The 24,491-nt window shown below is 38.7% G+C and overlaps 1 pseudogene; it reads left to right on the top strand.

Moving 5' to 3' along the window:
• Positions 1-2,654: 2,654 nt before the first annotated feature.
• Positions 2,655-3,527, top strand: LOC100428355 (elongin-C pseudogene; annotated as a pseudogene).
• The last annotated feature ends 20,964 nt before the right edge of the window (positions 3,528-24,491 follow it).

The raw sequence follows: 24,491 nt of genomic DNA, 5'->3' as shown, positions 1-24,491 counted from the left end.
GGAACAGGGGCCTCAAAATAGAGAAAAATCCAAACCTTTAATGGTTCCTGTGAGGGGTGTGAGATATTAAAGTTTTTCTGTCTTAATTAAAACTTCCAGAGAACAAAACAGAAATTGACCTAAAATTCTAATTGAAAAAGCATTAATTCCATGTGTAAATGAGTATCACCTTTTCAATTGTATTATTAATGTGTCATTCTTCATCTTTATGAGATTGAAGATTATGAGGGCATCATCTTTAACACAAGTTTATAAAAACATTCAACCACTTGAAAGATCTGTGTTCAAAATCCTTTGTCTAGCAGTGGTGACAGATTTGCACTGCCCCTTCATGGGTATGTCTGCACCAAGGGACCTGGAACAAACAATCTCCCTGGATTGTTGCAAGGTTTAGTGAGATAATGTACATGAAAGAACTTGCAAAATGAAGAGCACTTTATAAACTGTAAAGGTCCACATCAACACAGACTGCTTGGACCAGAACTCACAGTACAGAAAATAGTAGAGCAAAGCAAAAATGATTTACTCAGGCAGGTACAAAAACACAATTCAGTGTTTACGAACCAGTGCTCAAACTACCAAAGTAATATGTTGGCTTGCATCATAGACCTGTTGTGGGGGGTGAAGGTGGGTGTAGTTTTTGTTGTTGTTGTTGTTTTTAATTTTAGAGCAGTTTTATTTTTTCAGACAACTCGAACAGAGTACAGAATCCCCATAGACTTCCCCTCCCTCTCTTCCCCTGCCACCTCAGCAGTTTCCACTAGTAACATCTCCCGTTATTGTAGTACATTTTTGACAATAAACAAATCAATATTAATATATTATTAGCTAAATTATTAGTTTCTGTTATTAACTAATTTGATATATTATTAATTATAATCTAGATATTGATATATTATTAACTGAAGTCCACAGTTTACACTAGGTTTCTCTTCCTGTTATATAGTTCTCGGGATTTCATCTAAACTTTGAAATTACTCCATATAAAGCCGGGCACAGTGGCTCACACCTGTAATCCCAGCACTTCAGGAGGCCGAGGTGGGAGGATCACCTGAGATCAGGAATTTGAGACCAGCCTGACCAACACGGACAAACCCTGTCTCTACTAAAAACACAAAATTAGTCAGGCGTGGTGGCACAGTAATCCCAGCTGCTTGGGAAGCTGAGGCAGGAGAATCGCTTGAACCCAGGTGGAGGTTGCGGTGAGCCAAGATTGTGCCATTGCACTCCAGCCTGGGCAACAAGAGGAAAACTCCATCTCAAAAAAAAAAAGAAAAGAAAAGAAAGAAAAGAAATTACTCCATATAGAATGTTATTCAAATTTGGGACTTCCTTCTCTATTTGTGGATTTCAGATTTTCTGAGGCCACAGAATTTTTACAGAGGATCCATAGATCCTGTGCAAAGCTAGCCTTTAGGGTAGACTGGACAATGTGCTTTTACTGGGCCCTGGAAAAAATATTTATTAATGAATGAGTGAAAAAGTAATTCACTTACTCATTTATATACTGCTATATTTCAAATTCTGTAAATGCCATTATATTTCAGTTATCTATACTGTGTTACAAAACACACCAAAACTTAATGGTTTAAAACAACGATTTTTTATTTCTCAGAATTCTCTGCATCTACTAAGTGGTTCTGCTGGTTTTGTCTGGGATCGTTCATGTAACTGCATTCAGTGAGCAGAGAAGCTGGTGACTGGGCTGATGGCTTATCCTCAAGGAGACTAGATCAGCTTCCTCACGTAATGGCAGCCAGGTTCCAAAGGAAACCCCAGTACGCAAGTACTTATCAAGTCACTACTTGTGTCAGGTTTACTGATGTCCCCTTGGTCACAGTGCTAACAGAGTCAAGTCCAGAATTAATGTGGCAAGAAATTGAACCAGGAAGTTTGATTTTCTGTGGACAAACAATGTAACAATCTACAGTGTTGTAATTAATTAATTCATAAATTCATGTAAAGGAGTTATTGAGGCTGGGCGTTGTGGCTCACGCCTGTAATCCCACCACTTTGGGAGGCCGAGATGGGCAGGTGGATCACTTGAGGTCAGGAGTTGGAGATCAGCCTGGCCAACATGGTGAAACCCATCTCTACTAAAAATGCAAAAATTAGCTGGGTGTGGTGGTGCACGCCTATAATCCCAGCTACTTGGGAAGCTGAGGCCGGAGAATCACATGAACACGGAAGGTGGAGGTTGCAGTGAGCTGAGATCGTGCCACTGCACTTCAGCCTGGGTGACAGAGCGAGACCCTGTCTCAAAAAAAAAAAAAAAAAAAAAAAAGGAGTTACTGAATCCCTAATAGGTTTTCATCAGAAGTTTTATCAATCATCAGAATTTTCATTAAAACTTCAGATACTCTTCTGAGAATCCATTAAATTGTCTGGCATTGTAAAGAGATCTCTGTAGTTAAAAGGGATGGGAACCTCTAAATAAACGCGCCATCTGCTAGGAATTTAAAATATTTGGTCTTGTTGATGTTTGGGATGAGATTTGACATATTTGGCAAATGCTGCTTCAATGTTTATTATGTTTTCCGCCCTACTTAGGATCATGAGTATTAAATAAAGAATGTTTTAAAAGGTAATTTATTACTGCTCCTTTGCTAGAAGAATAAAATGGGGAATTTGTTATTTCTCATCCAAGGCGGACTATGTCACCTGAATGCGTCAGGCCCACCCCTGGCTCCCATGGCTTTAATGTGGCAGACATCAAGGATAAAGCACCCAGTCAGGAACTCATGGCGGCAGGCAGCTGGGAGTATGGGGGCAGCCCTGGAGTAGCGGTTGTGGCAGTGCACATGGACGCAGCTGCAGTGGCTGTGAGGCTGACTACTAACGTTCCTGGTGAAGCAATGTAGAATTTCATAAGAACTCATAGAGGGAAGGAAAAAAACCTATGGTGACCGTGAAGGCCCTGATGCCGTGTATGTCAAATTGATATCGTCTGTTGGTCACAAAGTTATTGTAAAAAGAGAATATGCAGTAACATCAATAACAATAAAGGCTATGTTGAGTGACCCAGGTCAGTTTGCTGAAAATGAAATCAATGAAGTCGGTTTTAGAGAAATCTCTTCACAAGTGCTATCAAAAGTATGCATGGAAGCTGCATGCTCTGGCTCAAGCCTATAATCACAGCAGTCTGGGAGACCTAGGTGGGAGGATTGCTTGAGCCCAGTTCAAGACCAGCCTGGGCCACAGAGTGAGACCCCGTCTCTCCAAAAAACATTAAAAATCAGCTGGGTGCAGTGGCATACACCTGTAGTCCCAGCTACTTAGGAGGCTGAGGTGGAAGTATCCCTTGAGCCCAGGAATTCAAGGTTGCAGTGAACTATGATCACACCACTGCACTCTAGAGTAGGTAACAGAGCAAGACCTTGTCTTAAAAAAAAAAAAAAAAAAAAGTACGAATATATTTTACATACAAGGTTCACTACACTAACAGCCCCACAGAGATTCTCAGATTCGCAACTGCACCTCAGATTGCACCAGAATTGCTGATGACTGTAAACTTCCTAGATTGTTAAATAAATTATAATAATTTTTAAAAGTACCAAAAGTTAACCTTTGAGCAATGCAACAGTGCAGAAAGCTGGCAACCAACAAATATAAAATCCCTACTTTAAAACGCTGTTTTAAATTATGAAACCAAGAATATAAAATGATGTAACATAAAGTTTCTTTATCTTCATATCTGCTTTCTAAAGTGCTAGACAATGACTGTAAAGTGAGAAGGGCGTCAATCGGTAACAGAACAGGCAAGGGAAATAGAGGGTGAGTAAATTGTTACATTGACCAAGAATCTAATAATCTTCTTGTTCACAAGGGTGAAATCAAAAGTAAGAACTTAAGTTTCCTGGTGAGTTGGATACCATTCCATCTTCATTGGTGATAATGAGTCAGTACTCTGGGCAATCAATGATCTCACCAGGTGGGCAGACTCAGAAGGAGGAGCCTTAGTTCCTTTCTAAGGGAGCCTCCCTGCAAGGATCGACACTACACAAGTGATGAAAAGGCAATTCATTGGCTTGTGGCCACCTGCTGACATCATCGTTCCAGCAGACTCTGACAGCCTGCTGGAGAATTGCATTAGTTGTTGTTTGTCCCCATCTTTATTGGTGCCTCCCTGGGGTGTCTGTACCCCAATCCCACAGTTTTCTAGCTGGGTCTGATGTTTCTCTTTAGACATTTCTAGTGGACCATTTTCTCAGTTTATCCTACGTGGCTTAGCAATTCTCTCTAATGTCCTTTTTGTTTCATAGTTCTTTTCATTAATTTACTCAACATGCATTGAATGGCAGGTGTGTTCAAGGCTCCATGCTAGAGGAGTTATACAGTGGAAATGCAGTTGGTTAAGAGAGAGATAGCAACAAATAGTTCTCAAAAAAGTAGTGCATGCTAATCTAGGAGGACAGGTACCCAGACAGTGTTGGCCAACCTAGCTTTCTCCCTTGTTACTTACAGAATGCAGTGTCCTGGGATGAAGTGGAACTGTCCAGAACAACCCAAACTTTGCCCTTGTTCCTACTAGAACAGGATGTTTTGAAATCCTTGTGTTCGGTGAGCCCAGAAATGCTCAGGGTATAAAACCCATGGCAGAGCGATTGCAGGGTCTCCCAGCTGCAGAGTGACATGGAACACGGGCAGACAAGGCTCCACCTGCCCTGGAAAGTTGTATTGAGCCTTGCTGGACCAAATTCTTGGTTTCCTTTTTTTTTTTTTTTTTTTTTTCCTGTTTATCTGTCAGTAACAAATCTGCTTTGACTAACTTGTTAAGCATGAATTCTGTCTCACTGGACTAGACCTACAAACCTTTGCAGTAATAAATTTCCCAAGTGGTAGAATGAAGGGTCAGAGGAAAGAACTATTCCATTATGCTCCTCCTTCGGTGAACACTGTTTTCTGACTTCCTTCAAGAGCTCCTTTTCCTTTTTGCCAGTACTCACTTTCCACTGTCTTCTCTTCTTACTCACTAGGTAATGCATCTATTCATGTGGCTTTAACACCTAATTATCAGCACCTACCATTCTCCTTAACTCCCACCCATATTTTCAACTATCTGTTAGATGTTGCTCCTGAAAGTGTCTAGGTCTTCTCTTATGCAGTATGTCTAAAACCAAATTTATTTTTCTGGAACTTACAGATCCTCCTGTATTCCCAGACTCCAACAATGGCTACAAGCTAGAAATCTTAAGTAGTTTTGATACATCCTATGCCTGGACTCCTAAACCTAATGCTTTGCCAAGTGTGGTTGTTTTTACCTTGGTTTTAAACTTTTTGTTTAAACCAATACCTTGGTTTTACCCCTTAAACTCTTCATCTTATCCCCTTACTGAATTATCTGGTTATTCTTTTTCAGAACCGTTATACCAACCTGTTAACTGGACTCCCAACCTCCATCTCTTTCTTCTCAAACTATCCTCCACTGATACTAGAGTGATCACTTTAATATATATAGTGATCATGTCACTTCCCTGTTTCAGAACCTCATTATTTCACAGAGTAAAGCCCAGATTTTTTAGCATGCCAGAGAAGGCTTTCATAATCTGATCTAATTGGTGATACATAAATACCCACCCCCACCCCAACACACACACATACACACATACATGTTAACTCTTCCAAAAGCATCCTAGCTTCTTAGGGAGAAAAACTTGTCAAAGATTTGAAAATGAAGAAAAGTAATCACTAGCAGTGTCTTCCATGAAACGCTGGCCTTGTCTAGTAGGGCCTTCAGGGATGATCTGATTCTATAGGGTTGTATGCCTTTGATTGCCTAACTAGGCTATCTAAGTAGAGATTAAATTGTAGAAAATTGATAGTAATACAAATATCTCTTCCCAAATGTTCACACTCTCTGTCTTAGCTAGGACATCTATCTTCTCCTGCCCCTGGGACATAGGCGTGCCTGGTTCTCTGGCTTTCAAACTCAGACCAGGGCTTACACTATTTGCTTCCATGGTTCTTAGGTTTTGGGGCTCAGAATAAATTACACTGCCAGCTTTCCTGGCCTTCCAGCTTATAGACAACAGATTGTGGGAATTCTCAGGCCCATGCTCACTCTTTAAATCTTCTGCTAAAGTCTTCTATTTGTCAAACCCAACCAGAAGCCAGAGGACAAGAGACCCCAAGTAGTGTGCTACGTAATGACATGCTGCCTGATGCACCATGAGAGGAAAAGCCAGCTGGTAAAGGCCACCCATGGAGATAAGCAGAGGAAAGCCGACAGAGCCTGGGCCCCTGATGACATCATCTGGTTGCTGCTTCATCGCATCATCCCAGAACCATGTTCTACAGCCTTCTCGTCAGTCCCAGTGCAATAGATGTCTACATATATAAATATGTAACATATATAGACAGATGTTTGCATATATATGTAATACATATGTTACACACATGTGAGGGTATGTGTGTGTGTTTCACCACATCACATGGTGAAAGCATGAGCAAGCAAGAGAGGGTTGGGGAGGGAAGGTGCCACATTCTTTTAAATGACCAGACCTCATAAGAACTCCCTGTTGCAAAGACAGCATCAAGCCATGAGGGATCCACCCCTTCATATATATATTATATATGGGCCACCAGTACCATACTCACCTTCCAGGGACCTGGGAATCGATCTGCTCCACCTGATGCAGCTGGCACCAGCGTCCACACACATTATCCATGGGCCTAGGGACTGGCTCACCCCACTCACCACTGCCAGCACCTGTGGACACTGAAAACAGGGGCCTGAGAACAGCCTTTTCTGCCCATTGCTGCCACCACTGGTGCCTGAGGATCAGCCCACCTAATATTCCCATGCCCAGAAAAGCTTCATCATAACCTTCACTAACGACTGCAGTATAAGCCACTGAGGAACTCACAAATTTCACTAATGCTGATTATCACTGAAGAAATCACATGGAAATTACACTACTGCACATGTGCAGAATCAAAGCCGAAGCACTCTGCCTGACCAACACTATAGATAAATCTATAAGTAAAAAATCTTCCCGATGAAAGCCAATTTATAAAATTGGAAGAAGTGAATGTTACACCAGATGCACAGACATCAGTGTAAAGACACAAACGTTAAAAACTAAGAAAGCATGACACATCCAAAGGAACACAATAATTCTTCAGTAACCGATCTCAAAGGAAAGTTAGGAAATGCCTGAAAAATAATACCAAATAATAATATTAAAGAAACTCAGTGAGATACAAGAGAACACAGATAAATAATACAAAGAAATCCAGAAAATAATTCATGATCTGAATGAGAAATTCAAAAAAGACATAGATATTATTGAAAAGAAACAAACATCAATCCTAAAACAGAAGAAATCAATCAATGAAATAAAAAAATACAACTGCGAGCATAAACAACAGACTAGCTCAAACAGAAGAAAGAATTTTTGAACTCAAAGACAGGTCTTCTGAAGTAATCTAGTCAGACATCCCCCCCGCCAAAAAAAAAAAAAAGAAAAAAAAACAAGAAAGAAAGAAAAGAAGAAAAGGAAATAAAAAAGAAGAAAAGGACTGAAAAGGCTGCATGACATACATATAGGACACCATAAAGTGACCAAATATTCAAATTCTGAGAGTTCCAGAAGGAGAAGATAGAGGCAAAGACATAGAAAACCCATTTAACAAAATAATAGCTGAAAACTTACTGATATCATTTGGATGATCGTCCCCGCCAAATCTCATGTTGAAATGTAATCCTCAGTGTCAAAAGTGGGGCCTAGGAGGTATTTGCCTTATGGCTTGGTGTTGTCTTTGTAATAGTGAGTTCCCACAAGATCTGGTCATTTAAAATGTGTGGCACCTTCCTCACAGCTCTCCCTCTCCTGCTTCTGCTTTCGCCATGTGACATGCCTGCTCTCCCTTTGCATTCAGCCATGATTGTAAGCTTCCTGAGACCTCCCTAGAAGTCAAGAAGACGCCAGCACCATGCTTCTTGTAGTTCCTGCTGAACTGTGAGACAGTTAAAACTCTTCTCTTTATATATTACCCAGTCTCAAGTATTTCTTTTTTCTTTATATTTTTTCAGATAGGGTCTCACTCTGTCACCCAGGCTGGAGTGCAGTGGCACAATCTCAGCTTATGGCAACCTCCACCTCCTGGGTTCAAGCAATTCTTGTGCCTCAGCATCTCAAGTAGCTGGGATTACAGGCGCACACCACCACACCAAGCTAATTTTGGTATTTTATAATTCAGTTGCCTAGGATGGTCTCGAACTCCTCAGCTCAGGCAATCCACCCCCTGTGGCCTCCCAAAGTGCTAGGATTACAGGTGTGAGCCACTGTTCCCGGCCTCAGGTATTTCTTTATAGCAATGCAAGGACAGCCTAAGACTGAGTGAGTTCTCATTCTGAGTTCACACAAGATCTGATTGTTTAAAAGAGTGTGGCACCTCCCCCTCTCTCTCGTGCTCTCGTTTTTGCCTTGTGACATGCTGGTTCCCTTTTCACCTTCAGCCACGATTGTTAGCTTCCTGAGGGCCTCATCAGAAGTAAATGCTGGCACTATGCTTTCTGTACAGTCTGCCGAACTGTGAGCCAATTAAACCTCTTTTTGTTATAAATTTAACAGTCGCAGGTATTCCTTTATAGTAACAAAAGAATGGACTAACACTCTTTCCAAGTCTTGCAGGACAAGTAGACATTCAGATATAGGAAGCTCAAAGATCACAAAATAGATTCAACCCAGGAAGTTCTTTTCAAGGCACATTATAGTCAAATTGTCAAAAGTCCAAGAGAAAGAAATAATTCAAAAGTCAGAAAGAGAACAGCATCAAGTCACATATAACAGAATCTCCATCAGGCTAACATCATATTTCTCAACAGAAACTTTACAGGCTAGTAAAAAATGTTATGCTATATTAAAAGAGCTAAAATAGCCTTTCACAGACAAGTAAAAACTGAGAAATTATCATCACTAGACTGATCCTTCAAGAAATGCTTAAGGAGTCCTATATCTAGAAGTGAAAGGATGATATCTACCATCATGAAAACACATGAAAGTATAAATCTCACTGGTACAGCAGATATACAAATGAGAAACAGAAAGGAGTCAAACATTACCACTACAGTAAACCACCAGACTGTAATAGTAAGCAATATGAGACAAAGAAAGGAATAAAGAATCTACAAAACAACCCCAAAACAATTAACAAAATGACAGAAATAAGTCCTCACCTATCAGTGACAACTTTGAACATGAACAGATTAAATTCCCCACTTACAATTTGTAGACTGGCTGACCAGATTAAAAACATAACCCAATTATATGCTACCTATAAGAAACTCACTTCACCTGTAAAGACACATATAAACTAAAAGTGAAGAAATGGAAAAAGATTTTCACACAAATGGAAATTCAAAATGAGCAGAAGGGGCTATACTCCCACCAGATAAAATAGACTTTAAGTAAAAAACTGTAAAAAGAGACAAAAAGGTCATTATTTAATGATAAAGGGATCAATTCAGCAAAAGGATATAATAATTCTAAATATATATCTTTTATATTTTTTGTACATTTTGTACATGTATATTTTTGTAAATTTATTTACATATAAATGCATGCATATTTATAAATATATATACACACACACACACACACACACACATATATATATATCCAAACTTGGAGCACCCAGATACATAAAGAAGCAAATACTATTAAGTCTAAAGGGAGACAGACTACAATACAATAATATTTGGGGACTTCAACATTTCACTCTCGGCATTGTACAGATCACCTAGAAAGAAAATCAACAAAAACATTGGACATAAAGTGCACTTTAGAAAAATGGACCCAACAGACATTTACAGAACATTTTATAAAACAAATGCAGAATGTACATTCTTCTCAGCAGCACATGGAACATTCTTCAGTGTAGACCATATGTTAGGCCATAAAACCAGTTGCAACAAATTTTTAAAACTTGAAATTATATCAAGTATCTTATTTGGCCACAGTGAAATAAAACCAGAAATAAATAACAAGAGGAACTTGGAAAACTGTACAAGTACATGGAAATGAATCAACATGCTCCCAAATGACTATGGAGTCAATGAAGAAATTAGGAAGTAAATCAAAAGTATTCTTGAAACAAATGAAAATGAAAATACAATATACCCATATCCCATAGGTATGGGATACAGTAAAAGCAGTGCCTAGAGAGATGTTTATGGCAATAAATGCCCACATCAAAAGGGTAGAACAATTTCAAATAAACAACCTAACAATGCACCTCAAGGATCTATTTATAGCCAAAGTCATAACTGCTATGAAATAGCAACCATTTGACCCCTTCATAGAGGAGCACTCCCAAAGTCATAAGTTCAGCAAAGTACTAGGTCTCAATTCCTTCCTCCCAATGTTTTTTATACTAGATATCAGATGTTGTTAGTAGCTCTATAGAGTGCTGGGAACACATGTGCTCTGTCAAATCAAATTTAAAATTAAGCTGCCAAGTTGAAGTTCCTGGAGGGTTTTCTCCTTGCTCATTCATAAATGTCAGTCCTAGTTGAATTATCTTTAACAAGTCTACATTACACCCCAATAGTTGATATTGATAGTCAGGATCGCTCCTGAATTCTCTAATAGGTCTCGCAACCACACCTGGAAACAGTCATGACATGAAACAGTCCTTTTATTTTTATTTTATTTCGAGCTACACACATGCTTATATATAGATTTTATCTCTGTTGAATCCCTTGAACAACAGACAGTACCTTCCCCCACCTTTCATGGCCCATTTTATTGTCTGCCTTTCAGTACTAAGTATGACCATTCCTCTCTCAGATCTTAAGAAAAAGAAACACAGTCAGGTTAAATTTGGCCTTAATTTAATATAATTTAATGGGGAAAGAGACATCGTATTGAATATTTTGATAAACTTTACCTACTCGAGTTTGGTTTATTTTTCCCTTTTCCTAAATTAACTAGCACTGACTGTAATTTATTTCCCTGTTTCATATCTCTCCATTCCATTCTACAGGCATTTTAGCTATTTGAGATTGTGAACCATCAATTTTGCACTTTAGAGAGTGATTCTGACTCAAAACCTCTGTTTTATCAGAAATTTTGTTTTCTCTTTATCTTAGCTGGAAAAATGACCATCTGCCAACTTTACACAGTATTTACTTGTTTTTGACCCACAGAATATAGCACATTCATTGTGCAACTGTCAATACAGTGAAACCAATAAAAAGAAAGACAAGAAACTACTGAGGAGCTTAATAACTGCTGTTTCGGTACACAGCGTTGAATCTTCCAAGTGCTTCTAGTGTCTGTCAGTTTCTAATTGGCATGTGTAGGCTGCTCTGTGACTGAAGAATTTTCAAACCAGTTTTACACCCTTCAGGAAAAATTCTTTGTGATTGGATGTTTAGTATCTGTCAGGAAACTGGTACTCAAGATGTTGAAGCTACAGTTATTTTATGATAGCACACTTCCCTTGATCTGCTTCCTTTTATTCCAACACTGTTTACCCTTTATTTTATTTCATTTTGTAGCCATACTTATGATGCTCTTGATTTGTTGGTTACACAAATCAATTTTATTAAAATCCAAAGATAACAAGTCTTTAGGTATATTTTGTACCAAATTAAAGACAAAAATTGTGCTTTCATAGTTGCTACAAAGATAAATAATGAAGAAATTTGGTACAAAACAACAAAATACAATATATATACGTATCCATATATATATATATATGGATATATATAGAGAGCTAATAAAATTACCTGAGGAGTGTAATGCTTGTTTTTTTAGTGTGTGTATATCTTTGCAATCTATTTTTATATATATTGACAAAAGAGATTATGAAATATTTAGCCATGCAGAACATGTGACCAGACCAGAGCATGTGTAGGAAGGCTTTTTGGTAATCATTAACTCTACCCTGAAATGACGGACTACAAGTTATGATGTGTGTTATCTACACTTCAATCAGTAATATTAGCAAATCTCCAAATGTTAGCCACATTGGTTTGTCTCCCTTGTACATTCTTTATTCATGATATTACAGTGCTGTAACTGGGTAATCCTTTTTAAACAAAAGATTATTTACAAAACAAAGAGTGTTATTTGTTTTTAGAGCTTTTGTAAATAAAGGCTTCAAATATATTTTCTTACCAAAAAAAGTTTAAAAATACAAAGGATTAATTAAATAAAAAATTGTTTTTTTTTTTGAAAAGAAAAAAATTGATAAACCACTAGCTAGAGTAACAGAAAAAAAGAGAGAAGACTCAAATAAAAGCAGAAAAAAGGAGACATTACAACTGATACCACAGAGATCCAAAAGACCATTAGAGACCATTATGAATAACTATACACTAACAAATTGGAAAACTTAGAGGAAATCGATAAATCGTTGGATACATAAAATGTACCAAGATTGAACCAGGATGAAATAGAAAACCTGAACAGACTAATAGCATTTAATAATATTGAATCAGTAATAAAATTATCCCACAATAACAAAAAAGCCCAGGACCAGACAGCTTTGCTGCTGAGTTCTACCAAACTTATAAAGAAGAACTAACACCAATTCTTCTCAAACTATTCCAAAAATCTGAAGAATAGTAGGGAATTCTTCCTAAGTCATTCCATGAGGCTAGCATTACCCTGATACTGAAACCAGATAAGGACATAATAAAAAATAAAATGACAGGCCAATATCTTTGATGAACACAGATGCAAAAACCTTTGACAAAATACTAGCAAACTGAATTCAACAACACATCAAAAAGATAATATACTATGACCAAGTGGGATTTATCCAAGAAATGCAAGGATGGTTCAATACACACAAATTTGTTGTGTGATACATCATATCAACAAACGAAGGACAGAAACCTTATGATTCTCTCAATAAAAACAGAAAAAGCATTCGATAAAATTCAACACCACTTCCTGATCAAAACTCTCAACAATTCAGGCATACAAGGAACCTACCTGCTATGGTTTTGTTTTGTGTCTCCACTCAAATTTCATGCCAAATTGTAATTCCCAATGTTAGGAGAAGTACCTGGTGGGAGGTGATTGGATCATAGGTGTGAATTTCCCCTTTGCTGTTTTCATGATAGTAAGTGAGATCCAGTTGCTTAGAAGTGTGTAGCACTTCCTTGTTCACTCTCTCCCTCTCCTGCTCTGCCATGGTTAAGAGGTGCTTGCTTTCCCTTTGCCTTCCAACATGGCAGTAAGTTTCCTGAGGCCACCCCGCCATCCTTCCTGTACAGCCTGCAGAACTGACTCAATTAAACCTCTTTTCTTCATGGATTATCCAGTCTCAGGTAGTTCTTTATAGTGTGAGAACAGATTAACACTACTTCAACCTAATAAAGGCCATATATAGCAAATCCACAGCTAACATCATACTGAATGGTGGGGCTGGGACTTTGGAGGCTAATGTGGAAGAATTGCTTGAACCCAGGGGTTTGAGGCTGCAGTGAGCTGTGATAACATCACTGCCCTCTATCCTGGGTGACTGAGCAAGTGAGATCTGGTCTCCAAAAAGAAGAAGAGATACAAAATATCCAACAGATATATGAAAATATGCCCCAAAATATTAATCATCAGGGAAATGCAAATCCAAACCACAGTGAGATATTATTTCACCCCAGTTAGAATGATTATTATTACAAAGACAAAAAAAAATAACAAATGCTCATGAGGATGTGGAAAAAAGGGAACTCTCATACACTGTTGATAGGAATGTAAATTGGTATAGCCATAATGGAAAAAATATGGAGGTTTCCTAAAAAACTAAAAATGAACTACCCTATGATCCAGCAATCCCACTACTGGGTATTTATCTAAAGGAAAGGAAGTCAGTGTATCAAAGGAATACCCGCACACCCATGTTTATTTCAGCACTGTTCACAATAGCTAAGATAGAGAATCAGTGTTTAAGTGTCCATCAATAGATAAATGGATAATGTGATCTATACATAATAAAATACTATTCATCCATAATAAAAGGTTGAAATTCTGTCATTTGCAACATGGACAGAACTAGAGATCATTATGTTAAGAGAAATAAGCCAAGAACAGAAAGACAGACTTTGTATGCACTCATTCAAATGCGGGAGCTAAAAAAAGTTGATCTTATGGAGGTAGAGAGTAGAATGATGGTTTCCAAAGGCTGGAAAAGGTGGTAGGGAGATGAAGAGAAGTTGTTTAGGGGGTACAAACATATGGTCAGATAGAAGTAATAAATTATTAGTGCTTGGTAGCACAAAATGGTAACTATAGTTAACAACAGTTTATTTTGTATTTCAAAATAGGGAGGAGAGGCTGGGCACGGTGGCTCATGCCTGTAATCCCGACACTTTGGGAGGCCAAGGCAGGCAGATCACCCGAGGTCAGGAATTCAAGACCAGCCTGGCCAACACTAAAAATATAAAAATTAGCTGGGCATGGTCGTGCATGCCTGGAATCACAGCTATTCAGGAGACTGAGGCCAAGAATCGCTTGAACTCAGGTGGTGGAGGTTGCAGTGAGCTGAGATGGTGCCACTGCACTTCAGCCTGGGTGACAGAGCAAGACCTTGTCTAAAAAAAAAAAAGAAAATAGGGAGAAGATTTGAAATGTTCTCAAGACAAACGAATGATAAATGTTTGAGGTGATGGATATTCTAAATACCTTAATTTGATCATTACACATTCATGCATATCTCAAATTATCATATGTACTCCATAAATATGTATAATTTTTATATATCAATAAAAAATAATGTTATCAGTATAGTTTACCCTTTTTAAATTTTAATAAAAATTTCTTTAAGCAAACAAAAGTGTTTTCTTCCATAGCAGTAAAAATGATTCCTGTCTATAACTGTGTAAATGGATTTTGCCCCACAAAAGGCTGTGAATCATTGGAGGTCAAATCTTGATATAAACTGATTTTAATATCTTACCAGTTTCCTCTTTATTTAAAGAGTTATATAATGTGTTGATACATGTTTATTTTAAATTTCCATGAGAGTCATGAATTTGCCATTCTGAGACTATCTTAGCACTTTTGGAGATCATCCACTAAGCTGCTCCAGTGACTCTCCTGAAGGAGTCAGGTGAATTGCACTGCATGAGACATGCACCCCATGGACTGCCTAAATCCAGGTACATCTTTTATTAGTTCTCAGAGTGGCTTCCAAGTTGCAATGGAATCTCAACTTCTCTGGTAAGCAAACTTTTAATATCAGCAGAAATTATGTTTTATTGTATGTCAGCTTAAACATAATTTTGAAGGTCTTAGAAACCATAGAACTAATATTAAAATGAGCGAATAAAAGGGAAATATTGGCTACAAGCATTGAGTACTAAGAACAATTTTAATTTATTTTCTTTTGATTCTTATTTTCATATGCAATAGAGCAGCTATATCTTTTGGTCATTTTTGCCACTTTGAGAAAGTGTAAAAGGATTGGGTGGTGGTAGAAAATTGTGCTTTGTCTATTCACAAGAGCAAAGACTTGGAACCAACCCAAATGTCCATCAATGACAGACTGGATTAAGAAAATGTGGCACATATACACCATGAAATACTATGCAGCCATAAAAAAGGATGAATTCATGTCCTTTGTAGGGACATGGATGCAGCTGGAAACCATCATTCTCAGCAAACTATCACAAGAACAGAAAACCAAACACTGCATGTTCTCATTCATAGGTGGGAATTGAACAATGAGAACACCTGGACACAGGAAGGGGAACATCACACACCGGGGCCTGTCGTGGGGTGGGGGGAGGGGGGAAGGATAGCATTAGGAGATATACCTAATGTAAATGATGAGTTAATGGGTGTAGCACACCAACATGGCACATGTATACATATGTAACAAAGCTGCACATTGTGTGCATGTACCCTAGAACTTAAAGTATAATAATAAGAAAAAAGAAAGTTGTGCTTTGTGTATTCAAGATCTTTGATGATCTGCTAAAATCCTTGTATATGACAGAATTTTCCCAATTTTCTGCAAAACAAATTAATTATTTTGATTGAAAGTAATAATAATATAGGTGGCTAAAACTATATCAGAACAATAGTAACAAGGAAAATAACCTGTATGTTTATTTTTCAAATGAAAAGTAATAGTCCTAAAGTAACAGTTCCTTCCAGGCAGAGGAAGAAAGAGCATAATGAAGGACAAAGCTCAAGCAGAATGAACTGCATTTGCCTCAGTTTAAAGCATCTGAGTCTGAAAAGAAATTATGAACTCCACTAAAATTTTGACAAACTTTGGTCAGTTTTGATGGACCTGCTTTCTTGGTTAATTGATTAACGATTTCATTAACAATGTGAAAGGTTATTAATTATCATCTCTGCAATCTGCCTACAGATAAAAAATTCCATGTCTTAGAATAAGTTCCTGTGTCTTTGTTGACTTTATGATTATTTAAAAAAATAGAAGTACTAAGTTTCTGTGGAGCTGTATTATTTTCTTTGGTTTATTTTTTAATATTTTATTATAATTAAGTTAAGTTGCTAAATGTTGCTCCTCAGTCACCCAAGACCCTCTCTACATCAAGTGATCAATTCTCTTCCTACAACCTTCTTGAATTTGCTCTCCCAAGATCAGGCCCTACATTTAGAACAAATAAAAAGTAATATTTTCAGAATATTATTTATACCTAGAACTATTATTAAGATAACCCCGGGGCATGCCCAAGATGGCCAAATAGGAACAGCTCCAGTCTCCAGCTCCCAGCTTGAGCGACACAGAAGATGGGTGATTTCTGCATTTTCAGCTGAGGTACTGGGTTCATCTCACTGGGGCGTGTCAGACAGTTGGTGCTGGTCAGCGAGTGCAGCCCGACCAGCGAGAGCTGAAGCAGGGCGAGGCATCACCTCACCTGGGAAGCACAAAGGGGAAGGGAATTCCTTTTCTTAGTGATGGAAATTGAGACACACAACACCTGGAAAATCGGGTAACTCCCACCCTAATACTGCACTTTTCCAAGGGTCTTAGCAAATGGCACACCAGGAGATTATATCCCACACATGGCCCAGAGGGTCCCACACCCACAGAGCCTCCCTCATTGCTAGCATAGCAGTCTGAGATCTAACTGCAAGGCGGCAGTGAGGCTGAGGGAGGAGCGCCCACCATTGCTGAGGCTTAAGTAGGTAAACAAAGTCTCCAGGAAGCTCGAATTGGGTGGAGCCCACCACGGCTCAAGGAGGCTGGCCTGTATCTGTAGACTCCTCCTTTGGGGACAGGGCATAGCTAAACAAAAAGCAGCAGAAGCCTTGGCAGAGGTAAATGCCCCTGTCTGACAGCTTTGAAGAGAGCAGTGGATCTCCCAGCACAGAGGTTGAGATCTGAGAACAGACAGACTGCCTGCTCAAGTGGGTCCCTGACCCCTGAGTAGCCTAACTGGGAGACATCCCCCACTAGGTGCAGACCGACACCTCACACCTCACACCTCACACGGCAGGGTACACCCCTGAGACAAAGCTTCCAGAGCAAGAATCAGACAGCAGCACTCACTGTTCAGCAATGTTCTATCTTCTGCAGCCTCCGCTGCTGATACCCAGGCAAACAGGGTCTGAAGTGGACCTCAACCAAACTCCAGCAGACCTACAGCTGAGGGTCCTGACTGTTAGAAGTAAAACTAACAAACAGAAAGGACACCCACACCAAAACCCCATCAGTATATCACCATCACCAAAGACCAAAGGCAGATAAAACCACAAAGATGGGGAAAAAGCAGGGCAGAAAAGCTGGAAATTCAAAAAATCAGAGCACATCTCCCCCTCCAAAGGAACACAGCTCATTGCCAGCAACAGAACAAAGCTGGACGGAGAATGACTTTGATGAGTTGAGAGAAGAAGGCTTCAGCTGATGAAACTTCTCAGAGCTAAAGGAGGAACTATGTAACCAGTGCAAAGAAACTAAAAACCTTGAAAAAAGAATGGATGAATGGATAACTAGAATAATCAATGCAGAGAAGACCTTAAAAGAACTGATAGAGATGAAATCCATGACACGAGAACTACGTGACAAATACACAAGCTTCAGTAACCAACTCGATCAACTAGAAGAAAGAGTATCAGCAATTGAAGATCAAATGAATGAAATGAAGTAAGAAGAGAAGTGTAAAGAAAAAAAAGTAAAAAGAAATGAACAAAGCCTCCCAGAAACATGGGATTATGTGAAAAGACCAAATCTACATCTGATTGGTATGCCTGAAAGTGACAGGGAAAATGGAACCAAGTTGGAAAACACTCTGCAGCATATCACCCAGGAGAACTTCCCCAACCTAGTATGGCAGGCCAACATTCAAATTCAGGAAATACAGAGAACGCCACAAAGATACTCTTCAAGAAGAGGAACTCCAAGACACCTAATTGTCAGATTCACCAAAGTTGAAATGAAGGAAAAAATGTTAAGGGCAGCCAGAGAGAAAGGTTGGGTTAGACACAAAGGGAAGCCCATCAGACTAACAGCAGATTCTCGGCAGAAACTCTCCAAGCCAGAAGAGAGTGGGGACTGATATTCAACACCCTTAAAGAAAAGAATTTTCAACCCACAATTTCATATCCAGCCAAATTAAGTTTCATCAGTGAAGGAGAAATAAAATCCTTTACAGACAAGCAAATGCTTAGAGATTTTGTCACCACCAGGCCTGCCCTACAAGAGATCCTGAAGGAAGCACTAAACATGGAAAGGAACAACTGGTACCAACCATTGCAAAAACATGTCAAAATGTAAAATCCATCGATGCTAGGAAGAAACTGCATCAACTAGCGAGCAAAATAACCAGCTAATATCATAATGACAGGATCAAGTTCACACATAACAATATCAACCTTAAATGTAAATGGACTAACTGGTCCAATTAAAACACACAGACTGGAAAATTGGATAAATAGTTAAGACCCATCAGTTTGCTGTATTCAGGAGACCCATCTCACATGCAGAGATACACATAGGCTCAAAATAAAGGGATGGAGGAAGATCTACCAAGCAAATGGAAAACAAAAAAAGCAGATATTGAAATCCTAGTCTCTGATAAAACAGACTTTAAACCGTCAAAGATCAAAAGAGACAAAGAAGGCCATTACATAATGGTAAAGGGATCAATTCATCAGGAAGAGCTAACTATCCTAAATAAATATGCACCCAATACAGGAGCACCCAGATTCATAAAGCAAGTCCTTAGAGACTTACAAAGAGACTTAGACTCCCATACAATAATAATGGGAGATTTTAACACCCCACTGTCAACATTAGACAGATCAATGAGACAGAAAGTTAACAAGGATATCCAGGAATTGAACTCTGCTCTGCACCAAGCAGACCTAATAGACATCTACAGAACTCTCCACCCCAAATCAACAGAATATACATTCTTCTCAGCACCACATCGCACTTATTCCAAAATTGACCACACAATTGGAAGTCAAGCACTCCTCAGCAAATGTAAAAGAACAGAAATTATAACAAACTGTCTCTCAGACCATGGTGCAATCAAATTAGAACTCAGGACTAAGAAACTCAATCAAAATTGCTCAACTACATGGAAACTGAGCAATCTGCTCTTGAATGACTACTGGGTACAAAACGAAATGAAGGCAGAAATAAAGATGTTCTTTGAAACCAATGAGAACAAAGATACAACATACCAGAATCTCTGGGACACATTTAAAGCAGTGTGTAGAGGGAAATTTATAGCACTAAATGCCCACAAGAGAAAGCTGGAAAGATCTAAAATTGACACCCTAACATCACAATTAATAGAACTAGAGAAGCAAGAGCAAACACATTCAAAAGCTAGCAGAAGGCAAGAAATAACTAAGGTCAGAGCAGAACTGAAGGAGATAGAGACACAAAAAACCCTCCAAAAAATAAATGAATCCAAGAGCTGGTTTTTTGAAAAGATCAACAAAATTGATAGACCACTAGCAAGACTAATAAAGAAGAAAAGAGAGAAGAATGAAGTAGATGCAATAAAAAATGATAAAGGGGATATCACCACTGACCCCACAGAAATACAAACTACCATCAGAGAATACTATAAACACCTCTACGCAAATAAACTAGAAAATCTAGAAGAAATGGATAATTTCCTGGACACTTACACTCTCCCAAGACTAAACCAGGAAGAATCCCTGAATAGACCAATAGTAGGCTCTGAAATTGAGGCAATAATTAATAGCCTACCAACCAAAAAGTCCAGGACCAGACGGATTCACAGTCGAATTCTACCAGAGGTACAAGGAGGAGTTGGTACCATTCCTTCTGAAACTATTCCAATCAATAGAAAAAGAGGGAATCCTCCCTAACTCATTTTACGAGGCCAACATCACCCTGATACTAAAGCCTGACGGAGATACAACAAAAAAAAAGAGAATTTCAGACCAATATCCCTGATGAACATCAATGCAAAAATCCTCAATAAAATACTGACAAACTGAATCCAGCAGCACATCAAAAAGCTTATCCACCATGATCAAGTGGGCTTCATCCCTGGGATGCAAGGCTGGTTCAACATACACAAATCAATAAAGGTAATCCAGCATATAAACAGAACCAAAGACAAAAACCACATGATTATCTCAATAGATGCAGAAAAGGCCTTCGACAAAATTCAACAGCCCTTCATGCTAAAAACTCTCAATAAATTCAGTATTGATGGAATGTATCTCAAAATAATAAGAGCTATTTATGAAAAACCCACAGCCAGTATCATACTGAATGGGCAAAACCTGGAAGCATTCCCTTTGAAAACTGGCACAAGACAGGGATGCCCTCTCTCACCACTCCTATTCAACATAGTGTTGGAAGTTCTGGCTAGGGCAATCAGGCAAGAGAAAGAAATCAAGGGTATTCAGTTAGGAAAAGAAGAAGTCAAATTGTCCCTCTTTGCAGATGACATGATTGTATATTTAGAAAACCCCATTGTCTCAACCCAATATCTCCTTAAGCTGATAAGCAACTTCAGCAAAGTCTCAGGATACAAAATCACTGTGCAAAAATCACAAGCATTCCTATACACAAATAACAGAGAGCCCAATCATGAATGAACTCCCATTCACAATAGCTTCAAAGAGAATAAAATACCTAGGAATCCAACTTACAAGGGATGTGAAGGACCTCTTCAAGGAGAACTACAAACCACTGCTCAGTGAAATAAAAGAGGACACAAACAAATGGAAGAACATACCATGCTCATGGATAGGAAGAATCAATATTGTGAAAATGGCCATACTGCCCAAGGTAATTTATAGATTCAATGCCATCCCCATTAAGCTACCAATGACTTTCTTCACAGAATTGGAAAAAACTGCTTAAAAGTTCATATGGAACCAAAAAAGACCCCGCATTGCCAAGACAATCCTAAGCAAAAAGAACAAAGCTGGAGGCATCATGCTACCTGACTTCAAACTATACTACAAGGCTACAGTAACCAAAACAGCATGGTACTGGAACCAAAACAGAGATATAGACCAATGGAACAGAATAGAGCCCTCAGAAATAATACCACACATCTACAGCCATCTGATCTTTGACAAACCTGAGAGAAACAAGAAATGGGGAAAGGATTCCCTATTTAATAAATGGTGTTGGGAAAATTGGCTAGCCATAAGTAGAAAGCTGAAACTGGATCCTTTCCTTACTCCTTATATGAAAATTAATTCAAGTTGGATTAGAGACTTAAATGTTAGACCTAAAACCATAAAAACCCTAGAAGAAAACCTAGGTAATACCATTCAGGACATAGGCATGGGCAAGGACTTCATGTCTAAAACACCAAAAGCAATGGCAACAAAAGACAAAATTGACAAATGGGATCTAATTAAACTAAAGAACTTCTGCACTGCAAAAGAAACTAACATCAGAGCGAACAGGCAACCTACAGAATGGGAGAAAATTTTTGCAATCTACTCATCTGACAAAGGGCTAATATCCAGAACCTATAAAGAACTCAATCAAATTTACAAGAAAAAAACAAACAACCCCATCAAAAAGTGGGCAAAGGATATGAGCAGACACTTCCCAAAAGATGACATTCATACAGTGAACAGACACATGAAAAAATGCTCATCATCACTGGCCATCAGAGAAATGCAAATCAAAACCACAATGAGATACCATCTCACACCAGTTAGAATGGCAATCATTAAAAAAACAGGAAACAACAGGTGCTGGAGAGGATGCAGAGAAATAGGAACACTTTTACACTGTTGGTGGTACTGTAAACTAGTTCAACCATTGTGGAAAACAGTGTGGTGATTCCTCAAAGATCTAGAACTAGAAATACCATTTGACCCAGCCATCACATTACTGGGGATATACCCAAAGGATTATAAGTCATGCTGCTATAAAGACACATGCACACGTGTGCTTATTGTGGCACTATTCACAATAGCAAAGACTTGGAATCAACCCAAATGTCCATCAATGACAGACTGGATTAAGAAAATGTGGCACATATACACCATGGAATACTATGCAGCCATAAAAAAGGATGAGTTCGTGTCCTTTGTAGGAGTATGGATGCAGCTGGAAACCATCATTCTCAGCAAACTATCGCAAGAACAGAAAACCAAATACCGCATGTTCTCACTCATAGGTGGGAATTGAACAATGAGATCACTTGGACACAGGAAGGGGAACATCACACACTGGGTCCTATTGTGGGGAGGGACATGGGGGGGAAGGATAGCATTAGGAGATATACCTAATGTAAATGACGAGTTAATGGGTGCAGCACACCAACATGGCACATGTATACATATGTATCAAACCTGCACATTGTGTACATGTACCCTAGAACTTAAAGTATAATAATAATAAAAAAAAATGCTGGTGAGGATGTGGAGAAAAGGGAACAGGTACACTGTTGGTGGGAATATAAATTAGTACAACCACTGTGGAGAACATTTGGAAGTTCCTCAAAAAAACTTAAATAGAGCTACTATATGATCCAGCAATATACTGCTAGGTATATACCCCAAAGGAAAGAAATTAGTATATCAAAGAGTTATCTGTACTCCCATGTTTATTGAAGCAGTGTTCACAATAGCCAAGATTTGGAAGCAACCTAAGTGTCCATCAACATACGAATAAAGAAAATATGGTAGTTAATCACAATGGAGTACCATTCCGCCAAAAGAAAGAATAAGATCCTGTTATTTGCACCAACATTGTTGGAACTGGAGGTCATTATGTTAAATGAAATAAGCCAGGAACAGAAAGATAAACTTTGCATGTTCTCACTGATTTGTGGGAGGTAAAAATTAAAACAATTAAACTCAGAGAGAGTATAAGGATGGTTACCAGAGGCTGCAAAGGGTAGTGGGGTAGGTAGGCGGGAAGTCAGGATGGTTAATGGGTACAAAAAAATAGAAAGAATGAATAAGATCTAGTATTTGTTAGCATAACAGTGTCACTATAGTCAAAAATAAATGTACATTTAAAAATAACTAGAAGAGTATAATTGGATTGTTTGTAACACAAAGGATAAATGCTTGAGGTGGTAGATACATTTACCCTGATGTGATTATTATGCACTGAATGCCTGTATCAAAATACCTCAAGTAACCCACACATATTTACACCTGTTGTATACCCACAAAAATTAGAAATTAAAATTTTAAAATTTTAAAAACCAAAAAAAAAAAAAAAAAAAGGATAACCCCAAGGGCCCATGGAAAATAGCCATAATTCTTTTATTTTACCTTATAACTAAGAGTGATGTTAGAAATAATTAGGTTCATTTGGCATGCTTCATATTTCTTAACCAGCTCAGCATTTATTGTAAGAGCTGCAGAGGAGCCTGGGTGAGGTGCCTCACACCTGTAATCCCAGCACTTTGGGAGACTGAGGCAGGTAGATCACCTGAGGTCAGGAGTTTGACCACTCTGGCCAACACAGTGAAATCGCCTCTCTACTAAAAATACAAAAATTAGCCAGGCATGGTGGTGGATACCTGTAGTCCTGGCTACTCAGGAGGCTGAGGCAGGAAAATCTCTTGAACCTGGAAGATGGAGGTTGCAGTTGGCTGCCGAGATCACGCCAGCCTGGGCAACAGAGCAGGACTCTGTCTCAAAAAAAAAAAAAAAAAAAAAAAAGTCGGGTGCAGTGGCTCATGCTTGTAATCCTAATCCTAGCACTTTGGGAGGCCAAGGCGGGCAAATCACCTCAGGTCAGGAGTTCAAGACAAGCCTGGCCAAGATGGTGAAATCCCATCTCTACCAAAAATACAAAAAATTAGCCAGGTGTGGTGACTCAAGGCTGTAATCCCAGCTACTTGGGAGGCTGAGGCAGGACAATCACTTGAACTCAGGAGGCAGAGGTTGCGGTGAGCTGAGATGGTGCCACTGCACTCCAGCCTGGGTGACAGTGCAAGACTCTGTCTCAAAAAAAAAAAAAAAAAAAAAAAAAAAACTGCAGAGGAAGAATTATTAAATCATAGAAAACACTTAGCCCTCCCTGAATTAAGTTTGAATAGGTGAAATATTGTTAACAAAACTATTTCAAAAACAATA

Source organism: Macaca mulatta, chromosome 1 (genome assembly GCF_049350105.2).
Source record: "Macaca mulatta isolate MMU2019108-1 chromosome 1, T2T-MMU8v2.0, whole genome shotgun sequence".
Lineage (NCBI taxonomy): Eukaryota > Metazoa > Chordata > Mammalia > Primates > Cercopithecidae > Macaca > Macaca mulatta.
This window is presented reverse-complemented; position numbering and strand designations above follow the sequence as displayed.